This window comes from Coenobita brevimanus, chromosome 4 (assembly GCF_032717465.1).
Source record: "Coenobita brevimanus isolate Jiangsu-jjx chromosome 4, ASM3271746v2, whole genome shotgun sequence".
NCBI classification, from domain to species: domain Eukaryota; kingdom Metazoa; phylum Arthropoda; class Malacostraca; order Decapoda; family Coenobitidae; genus Coenobita; species Coenobita brevimanus.
This window is the reverse complement of record NC_136957.1, coordinates 5,131,791-5,144,562: the sequence shown is the minus strand read 5'-3', so window position 1 is coordinate 5,144,562 and position 12,772 is coordinate 5,131,791.

The window sequence follows — 12,772 nt, the reverse complement described above, 5'->3', positions numbered from 1 at the left end:
AAATTGCTGCCCATCTTGAGAAAGCTGTGGCCTTTCACAAGGACCTGTATAACTGGCGAGTGAATGAGGGGCATCAGGAGCTGATTACCCACTATTTTGCCCGGGCAGGGCCACAAGAACAACCTGAATCACAGTCAGGCCCTTCACACTCTGACAATGACGTGGACAACGACATGGATGATGCTGCATCAGTTATTTCCGCAGCAGACATTGAGCGGTTGTTCCTGAGGAAGGCGGGGGAGGTGGAAGCAGAGGAGAGACAACAACAGCATGATGCTACACCACCCACGCATCATGCTGAGAGATGCTAAGCTATCCCCAGCCCCTACCCACCCCATCCACTTAAGCATTTTCGTCCATCGGAGTCAGGTGAGGCCCCTTAATTATTGTTATTTCCACTTAATTATTGTTTATTTCCATTAAATATATGCATTGAAAATTTCTGAGATTATCTGTTTGCGTTTGCTGTTGGCTGGTTAGGTATGAGTAGGATGCTGCAGGGGGGTTCCACGAGGGTCCAAACTAAATATCCTTTTTTCCCGTCGTTCTTAGCTTTGTAAACTGCGGATTTTGTATACCACGGGTAGGTGCCAGTCTTTAATTGCCACGGATTAGGCGCATCTAGTATATATATATATATATATATATATATATATATATATATATAGAGAGAGAGAGAGAGAGAGAGAGAGAGAGAGAGAGAGAGAGAGAGAGAGAGAGAGAGAGATGTGTGTATATTTATATACACTGTTATCAGTCCAGTTTGCAAGTCAAGAAATTATTAAATCACTGTTACAAGTGTCACTTCAGTATTTGTCTTTGTGTCACTCGACCTGAGCTGATCAGTTTATCTTTAACACTCCTCCTGAGTACGTGTATGTACTTCTTTGTGTAACACCATAAGGTTTTTCAGTCTGTCTCACTTAGAATGGGCCTGTCTGTCTTTAGATCACTCTATTTTTGGTGTAATGTAAGTTGAAAAAAAGATTGTACGCTGAAACAACAGTCATAGCGGGTCAATTGTGCAAGAATCTGGCGATATTGATGTGTTCAGTAAGTGACACAATGCTTATATCACCTATATCAGTGATTCTCAAATTTGGATCACGAGAGGAATTTTGATGGGTCACAGGGACATAGAATAGGCCTAATGCTTTCAGTGTAGGCCTATTTTGTTTACATAACTAAAATTGTAATTACACTATTAGCATATTCTTAATAACTACGATAGGCTATATACCGGTTACTCTCTCTCCCTCTCTCTCTCTCTCTCTCTCTCTCTCTCTCTCTCTCACTCTTTGATTTTTTTACCCTGTGGGTCGTGCAGTCTTGAAATACTCCAAATAGGGTCAACCACTAAAAGTTTGAGAACTGCTGGCCTATAGTATTGTCTGAAAACCAATATAGTCTTGTACTACATATAATTTCATACCAAATGAACAAATATCTACCTATTCTGAGTGGTTTGCAATAGTTACCCGTACCATTGAAAAGGTGACAGCAGCAGTGCGCCCAGAGAAGACAGTACCAGGTGTTAGGAGGGAGACCTGGATAGCGCACTTATAAGCTCAGGTAAGCACTTATTTTGGTATTTTCCAATGTTTCTCATTAAAAGTGGAGGTTTGAGCCCCTCCTCCAAAAAATTGGAAATCTGCCGGGACTGGGGGAGGGGGGGGAGCCATTGGTGAGAAATCAGCCAGGACGGGGTGGGTTGATATAATACATCACACAGTTTTAGTCCAGTTTCAACCAGAATCTGTGGAATGGTTGAGAGGAAGACATTTAATGAACCCATTGTTTTTTAGAACCATGTCGATGGTCAAGGTCACGGGACAATGCCAACTGAAAAGGGTTTTATCCTATTTGGACCAAACTTTGCTGAACGATCGAAAATAAGGCCAGAAGAAAAGGATTCAATTTCAAGAAAAATCAGTCAAAGGTCAAGTTAACAATGGCATTTCAAACACCCTGGCCATAGGACACGGTCAATTTAAAGAATTCTAATCTAATATTAACTAAATGTAGTGGAAGAGTTAAGGGTACAGACAAGAAGTAAAACATTAAATATGGGGAACAATCAGTAAAAGGTCAAAGTCACAAGGTCAATGTTTGTCCCGCGTGTCTGTGTGTAAACTAAACTACCTTTGTGTGTGTGTGTGTGTGTGTGTGTGTGTGTGTGTGTGTGTGTGTGTGTGTGTGTGTGTGTGTGTGTGTGTGTGTGTGTGTGTGTGTGTGTGTGTTTACCTGATTTGGAACAAACTTGGTGAAGTTGATGATCAGCCATTCACTGATCCACCTGGTGAACTAGCCTACACCTTTTCTGTCCTTAAAGTCCTAGAGCAGCTTGTACAGCACCCTACTCGTATCCCTGACCGCCTTGGAGAGAGCTCCAACATACTTGACCTCTTCCTTACTACTAACCCTTCTGCTTACACTGTTGATCTTTTCTCTCCGTTGCGCTCCTCCAATCACAACCTTATCACCTTAACCTGTCCTATCGCTCCAGTACGGCCTGTGGACCCTCCAAAGAAACGTTGACTGTGGCTCTTTGGAGCTGCGAATTGGGAGGCCCTCAGGCAGTACTTCTTTGATTTTCCCTGGAATGATTATTGCTTCCATGGCCGGGAGGCATCTGCGTGTGCCTTGCGCATTACAGAGGTTATTCTCTCGGGCATGGAAGCATACATTCCTTTCTCTTATCCTCTGACTAATCCAAGAAAGCCTTGGTTTAACCACGCTTGTTCTAATGCTGTCCACAACAAGGAGAGGGGCTATAAAAGGTACCAGAGCCAACCCACCCCTGAATCACATCTTTTATACGTTTCTGCCCGGAATCGTGGTATGTCTGTTCTTCACTCTGCAAATAATAATTTCATTTGTACTAAATGCTCTCAACTCTCCAACTCGAATTCTTCCCACTCCTTCTGGCACCTTGCCAAAAACCTATCTATCAACTTTACCTCATCATCCTTCCCTCCTCTTTTCTACTCTGATGGCTCAGTAGCTATTTCTTCTACTGATAGAGCAGATCTCTTTCCTCAGACTTTCTCCTCCAATTCCTCCTTAGACGATTGCGGTGCTGTTCCTCCATCACTTCCTCCCTCTGACTTCCTCATAGCTGACATTAAAATTTCTTCAGCTGATGTATTTTCTGCCATTGCTGGCCTCAATACTAATAAGGCATATGGGCCTGATGGAGTCTCTCCAGTTGTTCTCAAGAACTGTGCTTCTGTGCTTACACCCTGCCTAGACAAGCTCTTTCGCCTTTGTCTATCAACTTATACCTTTCCCTCTTGCTGGAAGTTTGCTCTCATTCAGCCAGTCCCAAAGAAGGGTGACCATTCCCAACCCTCTGACTATCGTCCAATTGCTTTAACATCCTGTATCTCAAAAGTTTTCGAGTCAATTCTTAATAGAGAAATTTTAACGCATCTTTCCTGTCACAACCTTCTTTCTGATCGTCAGTATGGGTTCCGTCAGGAACGCTCCACTGGCGATCTTCTCACCTACCTTTCAGACCCCTGGTCATCTTCCTTTCGGGACTTTGGCGAAAGGTTTGCCATTGCACTTGACATCTCTAAGGCTTTCGATCGAGTCTGGCATCAATCTTTAATTTCCAAACTGCCCTCTTACGGTTTCTATCCTTCTATCTGTGCCTTCATCTCTAGCTTCCTTTCTGGTCGTTCTGTAGCTGCTGTTGTACATGGCCATCGTTCTTCTCCTAGATCTATCAACAGTGGTGTTCCTCAGGGCTCTGTCCTATCACCAACTCTCTTCCTTTTATTCATCAATGACCTTCTAAGCCGTACATCTAACCCCATCCACTCTTATGCTGATGACTCCACCCTTCACCTTTCCATTCAGTTCCCGCAACGTCCATCTCAGCAGTTACTTCAACAAACAAGGGATGAGGCTATGGCACACCTAATGTCTTACTTGGCTTGTATCTCTGACTGGGGTAAAAATAATCTGGTTGTTTTTAATGCATCAAAGACTCCGTTTTTACACCAATCAACCCAACGAAATCTGCCACAGGTATACCCACTAATGTTTAATAACATTCAGCTTAATCTTGCATCATCGATGAACATGCTTGGGGTTTCATTTACTCGGGATTTGGAAAGATCATATTACATCTCTTGTATAATCTGCTTCCAAGAAATTAGGTGTACTAAACCGACTCCGTTCCTTCTTTTCCCCAGCATAATTGTTGACTCTATACAAGGGTTTTATCTGCCCCTGTGTGGAGTACAACTCTCATGTGTGGGGAGGCTCCCCACATACAGCTCTTCTCAATAGAGTGGAGTCAAAGGCTTTTCATCTCATTAACTCTCCTCCTCTTACTGACTCCCTTCAACCTCTGTCTATTCGTCGCATTGTTGCATCTTTATCTCTTTTCTATCGCTACTTCAATGGTCACTGCTCCTCTGAACTGTCTGAATGCATTCCTCCACCTCTATGACGGGTGCATAGCACCCGTCTAGCAGCAAACTCTCATCCCTTTTCTGTCCAACTCTCTAATGCAAGAGTTAACCGTTACTCCCAGTCCTTCATTTATGCAACAGGTCAACTCTGGAACTGTCTCCCTCTGTCTGTATTTCCTGCTTCCTATGATCTCCAGTCTTTCAAACGCAGTGTGTCCAGGCATCTCGAAATGATCAGATCTTGAATTTGGCTCTCTCTTGTATTTTGTTTTTCTCTTGGAAGGAACAACAATTGTGGGCTCGCGGTCTTTGGTTCCATCTTCTTTGCATTAAAAAAAAAAAAAAGACTGACCTAATATTTTTAACCCTTCGTTAGTCAGTTGGGGTGTTTTGGCACCCCCAGTTTTTTTGACCCACCCCATCCCGACCACTTTTCCACCACTGACTCCCCCCAATCCCGACCATTTTTGGATTTTTTTTTTTTTGGCTCAAACCTCCGCTTTTGGTGAGAAACATAAAAAATTCATAGAGAAATCGCTCACCTGGGGTTTAAAATACTCGATCCAGGTACCAGTACCCCTTACCTTACTGGGTTTTCTAACAGGCTGGCACCAAAGAAAACAAGTTCTATGGGAGGGTAACTATTTCACACCACTCATAAACGGTATTTATTTGTTTACTTGGTACGAATTTATATGGAGTACGAGAGTATATTGGTTTTCAAACAGTAATATAGGCATTATAAGCATTGTTTCACTCAGTAACTCATCACCATACCTGACCTTTTTTTGTCACATTACCTGATCATCATTTCTGACTGTTTCTTCCTCTAATGCCATGTAAAACTTGTCCTCCACATTGTCATCGATTGGGGAATCACTCTGGCCCTGAATTTCGTACCGTAGCATGACATGGCTTTACTTGCCAGGTCACTGATAACAGGTGAAGTGCTGAGACAATGGCATGCAGAGGGGGGGAGGTCATGCTGGGTAAGGCATTGTCTCTGCCTGGCATCTTGTAGAGGAAGGTGTCCCGTGTATATATACCAAAAATCACTAGCAAATTTTGAAAATTGTGCAAATTAGGGACCTTGCAATTGATTCGCGTTTATGTACATCGACGGGATTGGCAGTGACAAAACGTGTGGACGTTAATTCACGTCGACAGAACGCCACGGGTTAAAAGCTCACATTTCCTAGCCGGTAATTCGAATATTTCTCTCCGTTCCAGTACTCTCCTGATTCAGTCAGGGGAGGGAGCTTGTGGATTGGTTTAGTCCTGCCTCTGCTGTAGTGAGAGAGAGGCCCTTCCCTCCCCCCACCGGGGTGTCCAGTCGTCCCATCAAACTAACAGTTTAGATCATATTGTGGTATAGATTTTTTTTTTCTTATTTTTGCATTTTGTTTATCATTATACTGCTTTTAAAAATCACAAAATGGATTTTCCTCTGCGTGTTTACCTGACAAATGAGATATGGGTCCATTTGTTAATTTTTACTGATATTATAATTTATTGTATTTTACTGTTATATATTAATAAACACCACCTACAAGGCATTCAGTCTTTTCATTAGTGATTATGCTGAAGCGGCAGTATGAATATATTTTACATGTTAATAACACTACATGTATTTTTGTACTGGGGTGTTGTAACATCCCACCGAACTAACCACGTTTGAATACCCCACAGAACTAACGAAGGGTTAAAGAGAATAAGTCAAAGGTCAAGTCATAATGGATGGTGAACTTAAACAATTTTAAACCAATGTACACTAAACTTTGTGGAAGGATTCGGGAGAAAATAATGATAGAGATGCGATTTTGATAATAGTCAAAGTTCAAGGCCATGGGAGATGATCAAAGAGGAAAGCCACTGAGAAAAGTCAAAGCAGACAGTTTTGATATGATTAAAACCAAAAATGGTTGAAGGGTTAACTGCTAGGCAAGAAAGACGGAATTCCTTTTTGATAAATTTGGCAAAAGATCGTGTCCGAGGTAAAGTCAAATATGCAACCCTACAACTACTTATTGGTTGCAGGCGATGTCCTCTTTTAGTGTTCCATTTTGTTTCCATTTGGGTTTGATGGTTTTGGTTTGTTAGCTTTCGCATATCTGATATTCTTTTGACTCTCTCTATCTCTCTCTCTCTTTCAATAACCCTTTCACTACGTTAACTTTTATTTCCTTTTGACTTTGTCATTCCCTGATGGCTTCATTCAACTGAGGACAGATTTTAGCATTTAATTACAATTAACGCCAGAGAGAGACAGAGACAGAGACAGAGAGAGACTGACAGATTTATTGGTCTAGTTAGGTAGTTACGCACGCGATAGGCATAGAAAAAAGATAGAGGTAAATAGCCAGACAGAGAGTTATACCCATAAACATATACCATCTTCTTACACAGAATGAACATAAGCCATTACAATCGACACAGGCAGATTACTGGGTTTGGTTAGTGAGGCCCGGGATCTACGCCTGACATGTAGCAAAGCAAATACTCCTATTTTATGTATTTTCTACACCCACGCTTGAGATGAGAGGGCAGTATTATGTTTGGTCAGTTTGCGTGTGTGTGTGTGTGTGTGTGTGTGTGTGTGTGTGTGTTGGTCAACATTGATAGAGTTATCTTGATGGTGAAAAAGTTAATGGTGTTATTATCTCTCTCACTGTGTTAGGACTTTCTCTTCTAAATAAAATCTTTATGCGTTAAGGGGAATAAAATAAAACTTTGATAATAGAAGTTATTTGTAAAAATTTTTCACGGCTTTTCTGATGGATGGAGCAATGATAATGTACCCATCTTGAATCACAGGTATAGTCAGCCAAAAAAGTCGTGTCTTCGTTCCGAACCCCGTAAATATTCGAACAGATAAGTCGGAGCAGCAGGGATAGCTTCACAAGTCTGGCAACTGTGTCAGACCAGACGGTGATGGGGGTGAGTGGTTTGAGGTGCCATGTAATACTGTCGGGTGAAAATTGTTGGGGGTAACATCCTGGGTAATAGAGTTTAATCAACTTTTATCACTATTATGTCACTAAATGTCCACATATGCATCATCATGAGTTTACATGTAGTCAAACTATACTGCAGTTTCATATACATGGGTTGTCATGTCTAATTCATCTTTGATATTTGGAAAACTTCAGAAGACGGAATAACGGTGGAATACGTTTCATAACATGTGTTTGGAATTTAATGAAACGTGACGATTATGAAATAAAACAGCTATTGTTGGTGATAACTAGAATCTCCCATCTATTTCCCGTCGTCCAGTATAGATAACTGAATGACTGAGAAGATATGATTATATGCTGTTGGGTGTATATCTTGGTTTCATCACCTTGCGTAACACCTGTGGCTAGGTTTCCCCATAGATATAAATAAGACTAGATGCCGCATCGCCCATTCTTCAGTACAGCAGCGGTGCGTCTGTGCGGCCGCCATCTTGGAGCGGTCAAGCATGTAATAGTGGGACTTATTTTAGAGTGAATTCAGACTATGAGAATGAATGTTGTTGTGGAGGAGGTGGTGATGGTGGTTATTGTTGTGGTGGTGGTGATGGTGGTTATTGTTGTGGTGGTGGTGATGGTGGTTATTGTTCTGGTGGTGGTGATGGTGGTTATTGTTCTGGTGGTGGTGATGGTGGTTATTGTTATGGTGGTGGTGATGGTGGTTATTGTTGTGGTGGTGGTGATGGTGGTTTTTGTTGTGGTGGTGATGATGGTGGATTTTGTCGTGGTGGTGATGATGGTAGTTATTGTATTGATAGTGGTGGTTGTTGTTGTTGTGATGGTGGTGATGATGGTGATTTTTGTTGTGGTGGTGATGGTGATGGTTTTTGCTGTTGTTGTGGTGGTGATGCTAACTGTTGTGTTGGTGGTCATTGTTGTGTTGGTGGTCATTGCTGTGGTGGTGGTTGTTGTTGTGGTGGTGATGGTTGTTGTGGTGGTGGTTATAATAGTGGTGGTTGTGGTGGTTGTTGTTGTGGTGGTGGTTATAATAGTGGTGGTTGTGGTGGTGGTTGTTGTGGTGATGGTTGTTGTGGTGATGGTTGTTGTGGTGATGGTTGTTGTGGTGATGGTTGTTGTTGTGGTGGTGGTTGTAGTGATGGTAGTTGTTGTGATGGTGGTGGTTGGTTTGTGGTGGTTGTTGTGGTGGTTATTGTGATGGTAGTGGTTGATGTTGTGGTGGTTGTGGTGATGGTGGTGGTTGATGTTGTGGTGGTGGTGGTGGTGGTTGTTGTCGTGGTGATTGTTGTTGTGATGGTTGTGGTTGTCGCTGTTGTGGTGGTTGTGGTGGTGAATGTGGTGGTGGTGGTTATGGTGGTGGTCGTTGTGGTGGTGGTGGTTGTTGCGGTTGTTGTTGTCGTGGTAGTTGTTGTTGTTATTGTTGGGTGATGGTGGTGGTGTTGTGGTGGTGGTGGTGGTTGTTTTGGTGGTGGTGGTGGTGGTGGTTGTTGTTGTGGTGGTGACTGTTGCGGTGGAGGTTGTTATGGTGATGGTGGCGGTTGTTGCTGTTGTTGTGGTTGTTGTTGTTGTTATGGTTGTTGTTGTTGTTGTTGTTATGGTTGTGGTGGTTGTGGTGGTGGTGGTAGTGGTTGTTGTTGTTATGCTGGTGGTGGTGGTGGTTGTTGTTGTTATGCTGGTGGTGGTGGTGGTTGGTGTTGTTGTTGTTGTTGTTATGGTGGTGGTGGTGGTGGTGGTTGTTGTGGTAGTCGTTATGGTGGTGGTGATTGTTGTTATTGTGGTGGTGGTGGTGGTTTTTGTTGTTGTTGTGGTGGTGATGGTGGTTGTTGTTGTTATGGTTGTTGTGGTGGTGGTGATGGTTGTTGTTGTTGTTGTGGTGGTGGTGGTGGTGGTGGTTGTTATGGTGGTGGTGGTGGTGGTGATTGTTATTGTTGTGGTGGTGGTGGTGGTGATGGTGGTGGTGGTTGATGTGGTGGCTGTTGTTGTGGTTGTAATGGTTGTGGTTCCTGGTTCATCTGAAACGTGAACTCGGTGGACTGCAGGTTCAAATTTCCCTTCTGCAACCACCATCCTCCTTTCTGGGGATAGGGAAACAGCTGAGGGACGTTTGCATAACCAGACAGTTGAGCCACTCATGTTATCGGTGTCACTCTTGATATATTCCGACGCTTTCGACAACCAAAAGCAGCAATGTTGCAGGATTTCTAGGTAAATGGTGGTCAACTTTTCCCATTGTCAGGAACACGACAACGTCTGCCTCGACCGTTCCAAGATGGCAGCCGCGCAGACGAATCTCAAGTAGTGTCATCCGGCATCTAGACTTAATTATATCTATGGGTTTCCCCCACCCCTTTACGAAAACACTAACCACTTGTGGAATGTTCTTCTTGTTATTACTGTGAAGGCACCGCACGCGTCTGCCACACCACACATGGTATATATACAATATACTGTATCCTGCCATGTTCAGAAGGTAAACATACTGTAAAAACACAGCTTTCTGTCCTTTTTTCCGATGTCATGTGGGTTGTTGATTCCCGACGGAGGGGGTGTGGCAAGAAAGTGGGGAGGGGGCGGGGTTGCACCTCGTCGTTTCATTTAACGTTTGGTTGGCTACACGATCTAGGCATTATTTCTGGTTGACGATACTTTTCATTATTTACAGGTATTAAATCACGTATATTATCACATTTCGCACCTTTACTATTTGTTCTAAGATGTTTAGTGGAGAAGTATCTAGACAAGGGAAGGAAAGTGTATGCTGCCTTCATGGACTTAGAGAAAGCTTATGACAGAATAGATAGGCAAGGTATGTGGAAGGTATTAAGAATCTATGGAGTGGAGGGGAAATTGTTGAGTGTTGTGAAGAGTATGTACGAGGGAGCTAGGGTTACGGTGCGAGTGGATGGTGAGCTGAGTGAGTTCTTTGATCTCAATGTGGGACTGAAACAGGGTTGTGTGATGTCTCCATGGCTGTTTAATATATACATGGATGGGGTTGTAAAGGAGGTGCAGGGTAGGGCAGTGGATGTGGGGGTGGCTCTAATGAATGAGGGTGAGATTTGGAAGCTTCCGGTGTTGCTGTTTGCTGATAATACAGTATTGTTGAGTGAAGATGAATGGGAGTTGCAAGGTTTGGTGAATGAATTTGGGACAGTGTGTAGGAGGAGGAATCTGAAAGTTAATGTAAACAAAAGTAAAGTTATGGTGTTTGAGAGGAATGAAGTCACAGAGTGTGCAGTGAGGTTGGATGGTGAGGATATGGAGAATGTGAGTGCATTCAAGTACTTGGGTAGTGTGATGAGTAAGGATGGAACTTTGGGGGATGAAGTGCGTGAAAGGGTACAGCAGGGAAGGAAGGTTGTTGGTACACTGAAAGCAGTGATGAGAAATAAGGAGGTGAATATGGAAGTTAAGAAGTCACTGCATGATAGTATTGTGATCCCTACCCTGACGTATGGAAGCGAGGCATGGACCTTGCAAGAGGGGAACAAGTCAAGAGTGAGAGCAGTGGAAATGAGTTACTTGAGAGGAGCATGTGGAGTGACGTGGAGGGACAGGTTGACGAATGAAGAAGTGAAGGAACGCTGTGGGGTGGATATGGATGTGGTTGAGAAGATTAAGAGAAATACACTGAGGTGGTTTGGACATGTGAAGAGAATGGAGAATGAAAGACTGACTAAGAGGGTGTATGTAGGTGAGGTGGAGGGAGGGAGAGGGAGAGGTAGACCGAGGATGAGGTGGAGGGATGGAGTTGAGAGGTATATGAGGGAGGGGGGGGTGAGTTGGGGGGAGGGTAGTCAAATGGTGGGTGACAGAGCGACTTGGAGGCGTTTTGTCTGCGGCCACCCTTTGCGGGATTAGGGCGTCGGGCTATAGATAGATAGACTATGCGGTGTAATGCTAAACTACACTGCCAACAACTATATATATATTTTTTTTCTGGCCTATCAACAACTACAGCACACACATCCTTTATTGCCCCACCTCCACCCCCAAACCACTCACCCCCACCACCGTCTGGTCTGACACAGTTGCCAGACTTGTGAAGCTATCCCTTCTGCTTCGACTTATCTGTTCGAGTATTTGCGGGGTTCGGAAAGAAGACACGACATTTTTGGCTGACTATACACAAGTAAAGAAACAGATTAATGCACTAGAAATACGGACAGAGACAGAGGGAAAGACATTAACAAAGATAGAACAACAGACATACGAAGACCAAAGATAAATAGATATACAAGGCATGTACAAAGATAGACTGACACTGGTAAAAGACAGGCAACAAGAAGGATAGAAAGATAAACTGGTAACAGATATCTACTTCGGTAGATGTTCACTGAGGCAGACAAACAAATGAATAAATGGACAGAAAGAAAAACAGTGAAATCCTAAGGTATTCACTACAGAGAGAGAGAGAGAGAGAGAGCGAGAGAGAGTGAGAGAGAGAGAGGTGGAGGCAGGTAGGAAGGATAGGGGGGAGGGTAATGATGCCATGTATTATTCATCAGGTCTGGTACGTGCGTGAAATTTCTCTCGAACTCCCATTTCATCAATTTCCTTTTATGCTTTGCTTTTATTATCATCATCATCATCATCACCTGTGTCTGTCTGTCTGTTTTATATTTATACTATCGTTGTTTTCGGTAACGCTCTTTAACGTTATTAATTTTATCTCTCCCTATTGTTTTCTTTTTCGTTAAATTCACGCATGGATTACCGTTTCATTTCTCCATCTCGCATATATGTCATATATGCCATCTCGCTTTGACTGGTACATCAGGTTGCGAGGTGCGTCTCAGCAATTGGGTATCATATGAGAGAGAGAGAGAGAGAAAGTGAGACAGAGAAAAGTGGAAATAATGAAGGGTGAAGAAATGGGAGAGAAAGGAATGAGGCATATTGTAAAAGGAAAAAAAATGTAAGGAAAGCGAATTAAGTGTAAGGGAAGAGAGGGAAGGGAAGGAAAAGACGTGAGGAAGAAAATGAGAGAAGAGATATGGAAGGAACAACATCGGAAAGAGAGTGATGGGGAGGCAGGCCAACATTCTCATCAGGGAAGCTCCCTATCACCTCTTCCTAAGCTATTTATTTTGCTTAATTACGTTACTATCTTCTTCTCTGTTGCTCAACTAATTCTATTATCATCATACTATGTATAATTAAGGAAAAAAATTATTATAACCAGCCAGATCCATAAATTAATCGCTGAGGACGACGTGCTAAGAAGCTTCCTTAGTGAACGCGAATACGGGTCGTACAGGAGAGGAAGGGAGGGAGAAGGAGAAGAAAAAGAAAGAAGGAAATGACTCAGTGTGTAAGAGAATACCATCAGAGGAGTTCATGGAAATCACAGGGGAAAAAAACAGTTAGAATAAT